At 41.8% G+C, this 16,609-nt stretch overlaps 1 long non-coding RNA gene across 1 annotated transcript; it reads right to left on the reverse strand.

Moving 5' to 3' along the window:
• Positions 1-203: 203 nt before the first annotated feature.
• LOC102945730 lies at positions 204-15,807 on the reverse strand. The gene is made up of 5 exons (XR_005223890.2): positions 14,748-15,807; positions 10,571-10,670; positions 4,633-4,724; positions 1,868-1,921; positions 204-1,207 (listed from the first exon to the last, which is right to left on the reverse strand). It is a non-coding gene; the product is annotated as an uncharacterized LOC102945730 (long non-coding RNA).
• Positions 15,808-16,609: the final 802 nt, after the last annotated feature.

Genomic DNA, 16,609 nt, shown 5'->3' on the forward strand with positions numbered 1-16,609 from the left:
GAAGGGGTGGAGTGGGGGTGAGGCTGGGAAGAGGTGGGGTGGGGGCTAGGAGGAAGGGGCAGAGTAGGGGCGGGCCTGGGATGTGGGGGTCGAGCACCCCCCGGGGTAGAGAGGAAGTTGGCACCTATGCTTATGTCTGATGTTGACTCTCACTTGCAACCTCACTGCTGGAAAAAAAAAAAAAACAGACACAGCACATGGTTTCATCAGCTACTCTGAGACCTGGCAGACTCATACCAGTGTCAGGCTGTTTAGGGCATTGGTTTTAATTGCCTCTTTAGCCACAGGCTTACAGCAGTGTTGCAAAATATACAATCTTGGCTCACTAACCCAGACTCTTACTAAACCAAAGGCAGAAGGAGAGAGACAGGAAAGAGAAGAAATAAGGTGGGGAGGACAAAGTCTCATATCCTAGATGGTGTTCAGAACTTAAGTACAGCTGGTAGAGGTGGTGATGTCGTCTGGTTCCCTCTCTCTAGCCCACTCTGGTCAAGACATCTATTAGGATTAGGGTGAAGAAGGTCCAACGGTGTTACGGTGGATCCCTGGGTCCCAGAAGACAGTGGCAGCCATGATGGTGAAGCTCTCTCCTTTCTGTTCTCTTGCCTTTCAGTCAGCCATTGTCATGGTAGCAAGTTTTCTTCCCCAAAGTGTCTCTTTTTAAGGACCTCAAAAGGAAGAGATGGGTGGAATAGCCCATCCCATTATTACATTCACCGATTAGATCTAATTTCTGACACACCCATTTTGGTCCATTGACTTCCAGTCCCAAACCTCTCTTGTTTAAAAGGCATGATCTTAACAGTCCTTGAATCATATCAATAGTGTAAACAAAAAGACCTGTCTGTCTCCCCTTTGTGCCTTTTCCCCATCAACATTCTTTATTATAAGTTATTGTGACACTTTATAAACGTTTACCCACTTTCCCAGTGTTAGGCTCACAACAGGAGAAGGCCGACCAGACCCCAGTTATCACTACAGAGCTCAGGATCCTAACATCTTAGCAAGAAGTCCAATAGGCTGGACTAACTGCACAGCTAGGTGGATGCAATAAAGTCCTGCTATGTCCGACTGCTGGGATCACTGATGTTGCTTCCTGAGCCTTCTTTTATGGTCTCATATCAAGCTGTTCTGTGTTACCGCTTCAGATGTAATGAGCTAATCAGCTTCTGTTCAAATATGTCAGAATAACACTGGTATTCACTATCTGCAGGGGAGAAAAGTCTTTTGTTACCATATACACAGAATGGGATCCTGTGTTAGACATGAGCACTTATACAACTTCTTTTTATGATCTGAAATGCAAGCATTAGACTTTTTTATTAGGTACGTACTGAAGCCATTTGGTGAGCTGGCTGCTTTCTGCTTCATCTGGGGTTTGTGTAAAATAATATACAACCACGTCTTCATTATCGGTATATTATGGGTGCTACTTTAAAAGCTTGGGTCATTGAGGTCACCAGAAATCAAGGCCATTTCAATGTAATGGAGAGATGTCTGGGGGCACAACCCACTATTTTATAATCAGCATGTTAGGAAAATTGAGCATCAGATAAATGAGGTGGTAATATATTTTGATTTCATCCTCTTGAAGAGCCCATTCCCTTGCAAAAACAAAAACAAAAAAAACAAACAAAAACCACCCCAGGGTTTAATAGTAAACTCCTAATACCCTGCAAATTCTGCCACAGACATGCATGTTCAATCCCTAAATTCAGTGGAAGTAGTGTGGATGTATCTGAAGGCAGAACATGATCTTCTGTGTTCTAGGTAATTACCTTTGAAAATTAGCCAGTATTTAGACAACACCCACATGGGGATTAGCTGCTGCAGTTTCTTAAAGGTTAGTGAAAGAAAAGATACCTACCTCAGGAATGATACTGCCAAATGTCGCTGTAGTTAGATTAAAGTTAGTGGAGAGCTGCAAACAAATGAAAAATTAGCCATCCTGCATCAGATTGACATCCAGAAAATCATTCATCCCCATCCTTGATCTAGTGTCCTTTGCCCCTGGGGATATTCCCAGGGGAAGTTACAGTGCATCAAGGCAGAAGTGAGGGATAAAATTCTCATTAATATGCATCAAAATACATATTGGAGAAACAAAGAACAGTACTTCTTGAAAAGTACAGGTTCAGTATTCTGGCCCATAGGCTCCATTAGCTGGGATATACTGAACCCACTAAAGGTAGGACTGAAAACTCTGCTTGTGCTCAGCTGCTGTGCTTTGCATCACCATCTGCTCAGCCCACAGGCACAGCTAGTTACACAGGTCCCTTCTATTAGTGTTTCAGTCAGCAAAACCCACTTGGAAAACCTTTCCAACACTGCCAGCAAAGCAGTAGGGTTCTCAGAGTGACCTCTGTGTTCTTCTCCCATTTAGTGACTGATCCGTCTCCTCACACTGGCTTCCCATCCCATCTTTGCTGCTCTCTAAGGACTTATTCCAGCTCTAAGCACAGAAAGTATGTCTACTGCGGGGCTTAGCATGCCAGAATGCAGCAGTAGGTTAAAGACACACTTTTTTTTTCTTGACTCATGCCCTTTCTCCACTATTTGGTCAGAGCAATAGAGCGCATGCAGAGATAGCTTTCCATGGCTCTTTCTGCCCCATCCCCCACACACACTCAGGTGAAGGAGCACGTGGATCAGATCTGTGATGTCTATCCCTTTGTACCTTCCACAGTACCTAAACTGGCCTAAGAAATTCAGATTCTGTAAAATGGGGAAACAGAGTTAATGTCATGCCATGGATCACATTTACGACAGGTAGAAAAGTGTAATGGATATCTCTGAATTTGAAAATTACTCTGCAAAATGATCTGTAAAAACTCCTTCTCTGACCACCTACACACCTGAAACATTTGTAATTATATCACCAGTAATTTCTACTCTCCTCTTTTGAGATGGTGATGTTGACAGCCCCTGCTGTGTAGCAAGTGAATAAGGCAGACTTGAAGAAATACTCAGAGACTCCAAGGTAGAGCATGCTGTTACTTTTGTTTGGAAGAGTGAATGGGGCTGGCACAAAGTGGGGGTCAATATGATTTCCAACAGGATAGATTGTGCCATGTAAAACACTATTGGGATTTATTTTGATTTATAAAATCAGTGCCTGTCAGAACCTCTGGACATGTTAACTATGGTTGCCAATAAAATATCTTCCTCCTCTTCCCCAAACCAAGAGAGAAACTCAAGCTACTAAGGGAAAACCTGAGCAAGCAAATAGGCTGACAGCATACCTTGAAAGTCACCAAAGTCAAGTTCTTCCAGAGCAGAAGACCCTTCCTAGAGAACACTCTGCTTCCATCCTCCTAGAGTTCAAACCTGGGAACTGTTACTAGTGTTTCATTTCTATCCCTTGGACTGAAGGCAATCCTCTGGTCCACAGTCACTGCAAAGACTACGTGGGTGAATCAATTGCCAGATGCACAAGGAGAGGAGGGCCAGATTTTCAGTTGTAACCCATGAGAACTGGGCACAATTTAGGAGGGGGGCCGCCAAGGAGCCCCATGTACCCTCAGATATTGGTCCCAGTTCTGTGCTTGCCTGGCATAGAATACAGCAATCTCAGGATGCTCTAAACTATGTTGGCTGCCAACAGCCCTCAGGAACTGTTCTGGCGGTTGGGATTTGCCAGGATGCCCTAGCCCCATCCTTTTTACCAAAGGAGTTGAAGGAGCAGCAATGGAGTAGCTGCTACAGAGGCCCTATATTATCGAGGGACTCCTACATAGGGAGAATCCTTCCTTGGTGTGATCCATTGGTAGCCAGGACCTGAACCACATGGCGTTTTATAGCTCAAAGTCAACAGCTTGAATTGCACCCACAGAACAATGGTAGCCAATGCTGACTATGCAGCACTGATGATGTACAAAGAAACAGTAATACAGAAAAAGCCTGATATCTCAGGATTAACTAGAGCACTAAATATAAAGAAACTCTGAAGGGTCTAGACTCTGAAGTAATCTACAATAACATATTAATTAGGTATTTACAAAAAGAGTTTAAAAATAAATAAAATGATCATGAAACATTATTTAGCATATTAAAACAAACAAACCATGTTTTTCCAAACTATATATAATTATATTATACTTTATGAAGCATGAAAACAAAATCTTTCTATTTATCACAGCCTTGGTAGTTGGATGCATTTCCCATCACATTTCCCTTAGCTGAAGGGATGTCACATGGTGATAAGTCTTAGTAGTGCACTTTTGACTTGGCTTTCTCTCTTTCAAGGGCCTTTCCGTCTCATTTCATTCTGGGAACCTGGTATTTCCATCAAGGAGTTTGATGTGCCCAACTGAAACAAAGACTGGCCCCAGAAGGCTACCTCCCTCTTTTGCCAGGGTTGGTCAGTTACTTTCTGATTTTAACCTTTTATTTTCTCTTTCTTTGCCTCTAACTTCTTCAGCCTTCTTTTACTGTTTTCTCTCGTTATGGATAATTGACCAACAGTCAGTTTACTGAATGATCACATCTCGTTTCTGAAACTGAATTGGTGACCAAAATACCCAAATGAAACATTGCTTTGAAATGGCTTACCTGGCTAAAGGCAAAACAAAAACAACAATGCCAATTAAAAAGCATGATTCCAGACAACTAGCATTAAAGGCAATTAATTACCTTTAAGTCCAAATCAACGTATGATCTGAAGAATGCTGAACAGTTAACTAGGGAGTAGTCCATTTGGGCAAAGGCATCAATCTGGATTAGAACTGTAAGGGTGGTGGACAAAATAAAACATCCATTATCAAAAAAGTGTAACACTGCCAGTTATGTTTAATTAAAAGCAAAGGCTAGTTCTCAGAGAAGAAAAATTCAAAGATGTTCAAAGCAAGTAGGGGGAAAAAAATCAGAACAGAAGTTTGTAATTAAGAACCCAAGATGCTTCTTTTGCAAACTCCATTATTCAATACTGATTCAGACCTAACGCTCCACTTGTCCCACCAGCCCTTAGTTGACCACTTTCCCCACAATCCTGTTATTATGGGACACTAAAATTTGATCTAAAATAAAGAAAATTACTGTTTCAAAACATCAGAACTAAGGATAGGGACTGTCTTTGGCATGTGGGTTTGTACAGCACCTAGCACAATGGGGCTCTAATCCATGCTTGACGACCCTAAATGCTCCTTCAATATTACCAATGCTGCTACTTCATATTTTAAAAAGACTACATTAGCATTTATGAAGCTGTCAATCAGTGCTGAAGACATGGGGATGTTGTTCACAATTGCAGATAGCATATTATCAGACAATGTGAGTTTGGGGATATTTTCCCCCTAAATTATGAAAAGTGGTTTAGATCTATCTTCAGTATATTAGATAGTTAACTACTGGACTCAGGATCTGTTCTCTTCCATGTCTGCCACAATTCCCATGGACATTCTGTGTTCATAGACAGAGCATAGATTCCGATATGTGGTGACTACACCTGGGGGTGCATTTTAGGGATTAATCCTTCAAGATGCTGGGCACATCCCAAAAGATACGGTCTTTGACTCCCAGAGACCTTAATGATAGTTGTGAGTGCTCAGCACCTTGCCAATTCAGGCCTTTATAGATGAAGAAGTTACTCTGTTGGGTTGGTTTTCAGTGAGCATTTCAGTTTTGCATTTTGCAGTTCCAGTAAGTAGATGAGTGAGGAACAAATTTTCAGAAGGGCTAAGATAAAGGGATGGATCCTGCTCAGTGCAAATGTGTGGTGTGGGTCATACAAGCACTAGCTAAAGAGCGATGAGCAGAATGGGGAGTGTGGGAGAACCCGATCCTGCAGTAATGAGACCACTGCTGTGTGACCACCAAGTTATTCTTGCCTAGTACACACAGCATAGCCAAAGAAGGGAGTATATAGCTAAATGCCTTGTCTGCATGCTACGAATTGTACTTAGCCTGTGTTTGCTTAGATATGCCTACTTTCTATCCAAACATTGCTTCTTTTACCCTGCTTTCTTGTAAGTAAGAAAGCAGGCAATGAGGGGCTTGAGATCTACCACCTCTCTGCATGGAGGACTATGACTCATGCTTAACCTAACTTGTGCCCATATGTACTCTTCATTCATAACTGCGATGGAGCACAATAATCTTGTGGTCCCTGCTTCATGCTAAACAAGGATTTGCAGGACAGGACGTCCACTTTCCAGGCTGCAAGTGCCAATGTTGCAAACATAATTTTGTTATCTTTCTCTTGGACCAGGCTGCAGACTGGTCCACTTGTGGAACCACTACACTCACATTTGATTATAAATTAATAAGTTAAGCTTCCTTTCTCCTACATCAGTTACTGATGGCTGAGCCAGTCCACGTGGCTGTTGGTCTGGCTATGTATACATGTGCCTTTGTGGGAAAGATGCAGATGTGCCAGAAGAATCCTTCTGGTTTCTCTGTTTTGGCTCTTGTTTTTTGTTCCACTGTGGCAGTCATGATAAGCTGTGGTGGTTTTTATTGTTCTCCACAGGAATGACTGAAAATTTTCAAATCTGGATTCCCATCACTATATTTAATAGAATAAAGCTACCCTTTATTTAAATTTCTAAAGCTACCCTTTATTTAAATAAAAATATAGAAGAAAGCAGTTACATTTAATAAAAGCTATGACTTCTAAACTAACCAATACAAGTGTACAGAGTCAGTTCACCTCTAACATTGAAATGCTGCTGTCTCCCATGTGTAAAGGGGCAACTGTTTGACAGGGCTCAGCCACATTAACCAATTTAGGAAAGGAAATGAAAAATGCCATACCCAGTTTAAACTACAGGAGGAATTTTAGGTATACAGAATGTAATTACACATTCGGACATAGAATGTGATTAGGATACCATAAGTAATATCCCTATTCTTGCAAAAAACGGTGTGGGATCTTAGTAGTAAGGATCTCATTTTTACATGCCTTCAAAAAGGCAGATGCTAGATGTTCTCAGTGTCTGTTAATGACATGCTGTGGCATTGGAAGAGAAATGTGCCGTTTAACATCTTTCCAGTGGCAACCTGGTTCCTTGGATGACTCACATCCAAGAACTGACCAGCTAAATTTGTGAGATCTGATAAGATCACAGTCAAGGCAAGGTATTATGATTGCAGACTACCTAGTGAATTACTGCTAAATGGATTTTCTTGTAGCATGGAATCCACACTACAGTGGCCAAAGGTGACATGTATGAAAATTCTTGTAAACTGCATAATCTGAAAAAATAACCAGCACCAATTGTGGTAGGCTGATGGATTAAAACTCTCCTGCAGTTATCACAGATGAAATATGAACATTCTAATTCGGAGGTTGTGGGGGGAATGGATTAGTCCTAGAATCGCTCAGATATTTTTTCACCGCCCACACTCCCACAACTGACATTTGTCTGTGTTGGGGTAATTTTTTAACACATTCAATTAAACAGCATCGTGGGCAGCATCCGACGAAAAGGCTACAAATAGCACAAAAATAGAAATGGAAAGAAAAGAAGTGTTGGAGACTCACCCTTAAGGGTTCTAAGCTCTGCATCCATTGTCTGGATTTTATGTTTGATGTTCAGGCACAGCTGTATGAGAACATGCAGAGGACACTAACATACTGGCTAGTGTGTATCTGAACCCTTCCCTCTCTTTCTGAGTCATGCCGGCTCCAGCAGTTGTGATTCTCTCCCTAATGTCAGGCTCCCAAACAGCATAATGTAAAGTTCAATACTGCCGAAAAATCACAGAGTACTTTTCCTGTACTACTAGTTGTAGAGAACTTTCTTTCTGGAATGTCTGAGTCTATGTTCTTTCCTTCAGGCTCCATGTATGCAGTTTAGGAGTCAACTGTGAAGTCTCTAGGTACATAGATTGTAAGCTCTTTTGGGCAGGGACCGTCTTTTTGTTCTTTGTTTGTACAGCACACAGCGCAAAGGGGTCCTGATCTGTGACTAGGTTTCGTAGGCGCTACGATAATATAAATAATAGATGGTCACAGATTTGTGACAATGCCATTTGTTCAAAAAATAACTGAGCATGACATACAAACCATATTGGTAAGTGTCATTACAACTGTCACGGGTACTGAACTTTTACATCATGTCAAAGAAGAGCCATGGGAGCTAGTGCCAGGCAATAAAAGTGACACAGGGTTAATCAGCCTAAAGTTATATTTTGTCAGGTTACTCCTCAACCAAGTTCAAGGCTGTGGCCTGGGGGGTAATGCAATTTCAGGTATTCTTTACACCCCTCCTCTGAAACGATCTTTAAAGATTTACATTTCTTTCTAAGATGGTACTGATGGGCTTCTCCAGGTAAGCAGTAAAGAGATTATACAACCAGCTTGAGAAATAGAAAAAGAACAGAACGGACTTTACCATTGTTTCAGTTATTAGAACAATTATTAATTGTTATATATTATTTATATATTATATATTAATTATATATTTATTTCCATATATTCATGGCTAAATTAGAGCTACATGAAATCTAATATCTAGGCTTGAGGCTACCCTAATAACCTGTAGTAGGATACTATCCCAGTGTATAATGGACTTGCATGAAATCTGAAAACTGCAGGGCCACCTTTTGAATGAAGATAATTTCAATGCTGTGTAGGCTAAAACGATGCAGAAGTGAAAAACACTATCATGGAGTAAGATGACTGGGCAGTTGATTATTTCTGCTCATGAATCTCAGACATATTACAGGACTAGTCTTACTAAGGGTGAGAATTAGTAGTCTATTAGTAAGGAATCCTGATGTTGAAATAGCTGTAGGGATTGCTCACTCATCGACATTCTCTCTCTCACTGTCTAAAAAAAAAGCTCCAACACATACCAAACCATTGAAACTGTGACCACTAATTTCTGTTTGCTTTGGACTTATCAATTTTTAAATTCCTAGGTGTGAACTTCATTCAAACATTGTTTGTTCCATGAAAAAATAAGCTGATTGATCTTGTCAGATGTTGTGGGTTATATTTTCAAAGAAGCCTCAACTTGGACTCCAACTGTGTGCATGCAACTTTGCATGAACAAATCATTTGCACACTAACACACACAAAATCATAGGAGTTACATTCACAAAACCCATATTCATATAGTTTGTTTGCCTAATTCAGGGTTTGTGCATATGTACACAAAAGACAGAGTTTACAAACGATAGTAGGAACAAACCACACATGTTGCATACCCTGAAAAGAAGATTGCGTTTTCAAACATTTCTCTGAAAAATCTAATTCCAAACTCTGCTGCCTAGGTTAAGAACTTATGTCCTGCATTTGGACTCCTAAAACAAGCATTTGGGTGCCTAATTTTGACAAGAGGGCCTTGCACCATTGACTCTGCTAACTTTTCACTAGAATGAGTGACTGTAGAAAATCTCTTGCACATACTTAGTTCCTCCATTCAAGTTGAGTTTAATACCACTAATGCTTATCTGGCAGCTGTGAAGCAACACTGACAGGCAGCTTGTGTTATCCTGTGAGATTCTGAAGATTACTGTGATAAACATTTCTGAAATGGACACTGTAGCTCCTCCAAAGTCTGTGCTGCACAGATAATAACAAAGTCAGTTGAAAGATCTACTTTTAGAGAACACCCAAGAAACTACTGATTTGCCAAGTTCAAAGAGACTCTGATTCTTTCATCAAGATGAAGAAAACTCCCTCTCCCCCACATTATGTAATGATTAAAGTAGATTATAGTGGTGGCTTCTGTAAAGAAGCTGATTTCACACACTTGTTGCCTGGGCATGAGTTTTAGAATTATGCTGGGATTTAGCAAGGTTACTAAATGCCACAATTTCACAATGACTTTCTGATCCATTTTCTAGTTAATTCCAATTACAAGTTTTTCACAACTCTCAGATCTGTGATAACACTGCCACAAGAGCTGTAAGACTGCAACTGAAGGAAACATTTCAAGTACTTGAGAGAAGATAATTATCTATCCTACTGAATTTAGTAAATTCTTCTTTATAGCCAAGCGGCAGATAGGAGAAGAGGGGACGGAGAAAGTCTGGCGGAATGGGGCATAGGCTCTATAACCACTGGAGTACATTCCCCTTCAGAATCTTGAAATGAACCCAGGAAGAATGAGTCCCTGTTTTCTTCTGCTGTCAGGAAATAGCTGTGGAACTCACTGGCAAAGTGTGGGTCTCATCCACATTTAGTGCCTGGTGGATAGCAAGGATAATAGCCTACTACTGCACCAGTTAGAGTTAGAGATCTCTGCTGTGGATCTAAAGGTCCAGACGCTGCTGATGACCTAAGCTGGGGTCAATATGGTTCCATAGGATAAACAAAAACAATAGAAATTCCATTTTATTTTAAAGTTAGAAAATTACAACAAATCTACATTAAAACACAGATGCAAAAATAATATGGAAAAAATAATATTCAATCATAGAATTAAAGACAGTATAAGCATATGCACAACAGGGTTGAATTAAGGTTGCACAGGAAGGGACTGTCTCATCTTGGTGTAAACTGATAAAAAACATATGACCTCCTTATGCATCAAAAGAGTTCAAGTAGTAACTACACTGTATATTTTCCATTTTAATTCTCTTTCCAAAAGACTGTTTCTGGGGTACACAGTACTATACTTACAACAGCCAGGTTTCTATTCACCGGTTTACACTGATGCTTTGCAAAGCATGTCCAACTGATAGTTTAATCCCAGTCCCAGGTACGAAGGATACAGAAGTACCTGGGAACACAATGGTGTTAATTCTGAGTGTGTGAAAACAGAAATAGAGATAGAATCATAGAATCATAGAATCATAGAATATCAGGGTTGGAAGGGACCCCAGAAGGTCATCTAGTCCAACCCCCTGCTCAAAGCAGGACCAAGTCCCAGTTAAATCATCCCAGCCAGGGCTTTGTCAAGCCTGTCCTTAAAAACCTGTAAGGAAGGAGATTCTACCACCTCCCTAGGTAACGCATTCCAGTGTTTCACCACCCTCTTAGTGAAAAAGTTTTTCCTAATATCCAATCTAAACCTCCCCCATTGCAACTTGAGACCATTACTCCTCGTTCTGTCATCTGCTACCATTGAGAACAGTCTAGAGCCATCCTCTTTGGAACTCCCTTTCAGGTAGTTGAAAGCAGCTATCAAATCCCCCCTCATTCTTCTCTTCTGCAGATTAAACAATCCCAGCTCCCTCAGCCTCTCCTCATAAGTCATGTGCTCTAGACCCCTAATCATTTTTGTTGCCCTTCGCTGGACTCTTTCCAATTTATCCACATCCTTCTTGTAGTGTGGGGCCCAAAACTGGACACAGTACTCCAGATGAGGCCTCACCAGTGTCGAATAGAGGGGAACGATCACGTCCCTCGATCTGCTCGCTATGCCCCTACTTATACATCCCAAAATGCCATTGGCCTTCTTGGCAACAAGGGCACACTGCTGACTCATATCCAGCTTCTCGTCCACTGTCACCCCTAGGTCCTTTTCCGCAGAACTGCTGCCTAGCCATTCGGTCCCTAGTCTGTAGTGGTGCATTGGGTTCTTCCGTCCTAAGTGCAGGACCCTGCACTTATCCTTATTGAACCTCATCAGATTTCTTTTGGCCCAATCCTCCAATTTGTCTAGGTCCTTCTGTATCCTATCCCTCCCCTCCAGCGTATCTACCACTCCTCCCAGTTTAGTATCATCCGCAAATTTGCTGAGAGTGCAATCCACACCATCCTCCAGATCATTTATGAAGATATTGAACAAAACCGGCCCCAGGACCGACCCCTGGGGCACTCCACTTGACACCGGCTGCCAACTAGACATGGAGCCATTGATCACTACCCGTTGAGCCCGACAATCTAGCCAGCTTTCTACCCACCTTATAGTGCATTCATCCAGCCCATACTTCCTTAACTTGCTGACAAGAATGCTGTGGGAGACCGTGTCAAAAGCTTTGCTAAAGTCAAGAAACAATACATCCACTGCTTTCCCTTCATCCACAGAACCAGTAATCTCATCATAAAAGGCGATTAGATTAGTCAGGCATGACCTTCCCTTGGTGAATCCATGCTGACTGTTCCTGATCACTTTCCTCTCCTCTAAGTGCTTCAGGATTGATTCTTTGAGGACCTGCTCCATGATTTTTCCAGGGACTGAGGTGAGGCTGACTGGCCTGTAGTTCCCAGGATCCTCCTTCTTCCCTTTTTTAAAGATGGGCACTACATTGGCCTTTTTCCAGTCATCCGGGACTTCCCCCGTTCGCCACGAGTTTTCAAAGATAATGGCCAAGGGCTCTGCAATCACAGCCGCCAATTCCTTCAGCACTCTCGGATGCAATTCGTCCGGCCCCATGGACTTGTGCACGTCCAGCTTTTCTAAATAGTCCCTAACCACCTCTATCTCTACAGAGGGCTGGCCATCTCTTCCCCATTTTGTGATGCCCAGCGCAGCAGTCTGGGAGCTGACCTTGTTAGTGAAAACAGAGGCAAAAAAAGCATTGAGTACATTAGCTTTTTCCACATCCTCTGTCACTAGGTTGCCTCCCTCATTCAGTAAGGGGCCCACACTTTCCTTGGCTTTCTTCTTGTTGCCAACATACCTGAAGAAACCCTTCTTGTTACTCTTGACATCTCTTGCTAGCTGCAGCTCCAGGTGCGATTTGTATTCCAAACTGAATCTTTCTGAATCCTATTAAAGTAAAAAAAGCCATGAGTTATGATTTAAAGCACTGGTGTAACATTCTGTGGTGGAACTATCCAATCACCTGAGGGAAAGGAACCCTCACATGAGGATATATGCAAAAAGAAAAGGAGTACTTGTGGCACCTTAGAGACTAACAAATTTATCTGAGCATAAGCTTTTGTGAGCTACAGCTCACTTCCCCTGAGGGAATGGGTCCTCTTGACTCAAAGCTGAGCTATGCTCTTACGCAAAAAGAAATTGTCAGATGCAAGGTTGAACCCTATCCATGGATAAGGGACACCTCTGCAACATTAGGCTGAACCAACCCCTGAGAAAAGGGGTACCAGAGCTGTGGCAGAGCCCTATCCCTCAGGGGAAAAAAACTGCTTGAAGCTGATCACCCCCTTTGGAAAAAGTGACCCACTATAAAACTGAAACTTGGGGGCAGAGGAAGGGGGAATAGAACCCTCTCTTTGCTGAAACTGAATGTCACACATTGGTCTACATTCAGCATGTCTGAGTGGCAGTATTGGCTGAAGGGTGAGCATTGCAGGTGATCTCATCTCCCCCTCCCCTGCTTCAATAAAGGATTCTTATGAGGTTATAAAAAGAAAAGGAGGACTTGTGGCACCTTAGAGACTAACAGATTTATTAGAGCATAAGCTTTCGTGAGCTACAGCTCACTTCATCGGATACATGCTATGAATATTACAGAGAATCTTAATTGAAGTCTTCCCTGCCAAAATAAATGCTCAGTGAATTCAAGGGATTTGCTTTCTTGCAAGCATGTGTGGAATTCAGCTAAACTCTCAAAGTTTTACCATGAATCTTGTGTTATTTGTTGGGTTTCTTATAGTTACTCATTATCTCCTGATTTCTGGCAGAAACTTTTGCCCTTATTCTACATGGCTGCCATTTCCCATTACTTTCAATGGGACTGAAACCACAAGCTACCCTGGGTCAAGATGGCTACACCTTTCTTACAGCATTCAGGTGGCAGTGAAGCTGCCCCTAATAAAGATGAATGCCACACTTTATGCTGTCCAGCGGTATTAAAGTCAGGTTCTCTCAAGGAAGATGGCCACCCATATGATATGTGGTTAGGAAACTGGGCTGAAGAGTGGGAGTGAGAAGGGACTGATGGGGCAAGGAGGAGATTACGGAGAACAGGAGGGAGACACAGAGGAAAGTGGGTGTAGAAGATATGCTGATGGCAGTACAATTTCTTGAAGAAATTTAGCCCCCTTTTCCTATTTCTGAAGTACATTCAAAGAGATGGTGATTTCAGTACATTGTTTGAAATTATTTAATATTTGATATGGACATATTTCAGTCCATGGATTGTCTGCAAACTGCTTGCTGCAAGTATTGTTTCAAACATTTAATAGTCACAATTGAAAACATTAATTGTTTTAACAGCATGTATACAGCATGGCATATTTCTATTCCCTGACTGGATAAACATATGATTGAGATTTCTGGTGTGAATCCTTGCAAATATGAATTTAAAATTTGTTTTCTATGACTAATTTCTGCCTGGCCTTGCACTGATGCTTAAGGGGAAAGGACTTGCAAGGAACCGTCCTTCCAGCCCTTGAACCAATCTTTGACAGAGTGAGAGGGGCTGATTCATGATTTAATGCTTGGGGTTGGCAATACTGGGGTGATTCTGCCAATAGGTATGGGAGACCTCACAGAGAGAACCTTGCAAATCTGCGGATACCCGCTTTATATCCGCGGGTATCTGCATCCGCAGGTCATTTTTGCAGATAGCGGATCAGATGGAGATACAAATTTTGTATCCACACAGGGCTATACTCACAGGGCCAGGGCTGCCCCAAAATATGACAGGGCCCAGTGTCAAGTAATGTATGTGCATACTTACCAATGTTCGAAAATTAAAAATACATTTTAATTTGTATGAATCCTGCATAAATTTGCATGTGTTTACACTGACCTACACCTCACTTCACACATGCATTTCATACAATCCAGTACTCATGCAATTTGCACCTGCTCATTCCACACCCACCTCCACTCCACTCCATCTATCCCTTCCACTCATTGTGAACACATCCTCACGACCATAGTAAGAGAGCTCTACCAAGCCATTCTTTAAAGCTACAAGGAGGGATGGGGAGGCCATACCTTTTTTAGACAGACACCAAGGGAATCACCATGCTCCTGGGGTGGTGTTTGTGATGACATGGAAGCCTCATCCCTCCACTAGGTCCCTGTTCATAGAGAGAGGATGTCCATTATTACAGGTAAATCCCACATAGTGCAAGGATAGGGGAATCCCCTGGTACTTGTTCACAAAAAGCAGAGACTGAGCATTGGAGTTCAGTCTGCTGGTGAGGCTAGGCCCTGCCCACTAGGGAAGGGACCTGCCCACTGCTCTGGAGAATTTAGAAGGGAAGGGAAATCAGGGACTATTGTGAGTAAGGAAGCAATCTTGTGTGGTTGGGCTGGGATTTTAACTCACTGGCTTATTACTCACAGGGTATGCAAGTTTCTGTTTTGGTGTTTAATTACATCCTAATAGAAAAGCTTTCAACTGAAGAGAAGGGACTCCATTAAAACTGTGCTGTTCTAGCAGCTTGCTTCATTTTGGGGAAAAGTAGGAACTCCAACAGACAACAGGCCTGATTCTCCGCAGCCTTGACTCTCATGCAGTCATTTACACCTACACAAAGTGTGTGTATAGCACCACCAAATCAGAATGGCATCTTGTCCTCCTTAAGTTCATTCAAAAAGCAATTGCCAAAGTCATCTTCCTGTCTTGATCACTCCAATCATGTCACCCCTTGTCACCTTTTTCATACAACCACTTGCCCCACTTTTTCTCATCCAACACAATCTTCTTATCTCTGCTATTTAGGCCCTTCATGGTATTAAGTTATTACAGATGACAGCCTTTACAGGCTATCATTTCCATGTTACCTCAAACACATCTGTGCTTATTCCCCTGCTGCCCCTTATGCATTGGAGGAACTCCCTATAAAAGTCTGCAAAGTCACTACATAGTCATCCTTCAGATCTTGCCTTAAAACTCACCTCTAGCAGGATACTTACAAAATCCTTGAAAATGGCTGGGCAAAGGGAGCAGAGCACTTTTCAAAGTCCTGCACTTAATACCGTAACAGTAAACAAAAGGGCTTTATTAACCCACTGGGCTGAGACACCCACCCTCATCACTACAACACTGTAAAATAGTTTATTTTATTGTTTCGAAACTCACTTCCATAGTTTACTCACCCTGAAACAGTGTAGACAAGGTTACCAAATCTGACTTTCTCAGGGCCACTCCCGTATGGGAAGATTTATTTTTTTATTCCTTGCTTCAGGCTCTCCATCCCAACCTCCTTTATTACAAGAGAACAGACACCACTTCCATTTCTTTTGATATGGCTGGAAAGTTTGTACTATGTAAATCAGGTTTAGGGGATTTTCAATTTCCAAAGTATAGCACCAAATTATAAAGTTAAATGACCAGCTTTCTGGACTTCTAAGTTTTAAAGCAATACTTCTCCATTTGTAAAACTGTGCTCACAGCCATTCCTTAAATCCTCAGCAAGTCTTCATGGCATCTTGTGAAAAAAACTCAATTGTCACTAACATTAACATAAACAAAAACTATGCTTAGTGCTTATTAAGGTTACATCCGGACCCATCACACCCACACAAACCTTGAAAGCATGGAAACAACAAATTAAGGGAAAAGTCTTCAGCATTCCTAGCCACCTTCAGATCACCTTGTTGTCATTAACACACTCCATAGAGCATTCACTTCCATCTCCAGCAGATACTGAAATGCAATAAGCATTCCAACTTCACCCGACTAACTCAACCACTCAAAACCTTGATTATGGCCTACCTCACAATCTTTTGTACCAATGGATCAGCAGGTCTGATTATCACATAGCCCGTTCATTTGGAAATTATTCTGCTTTTCACATTGGTTAGGTCACTTAACTTTTTGAGAGACAGAACTCTTATTAAAATGAAAG

This window comes from Chelonia mydas, chromosome 1 (assembly GCF_015237465.2).
Source record: "Chelonia mydas isolate rCheMyd1 chromosome 1, rCheMyd1.pri.v2, whole genome shotgun sequence".
Taxonomy (NCBI): Eukaryota; Metazoa; Chordata; order Testudines; family Cheloniidae; genus Chelonia; species Chelonia mydas.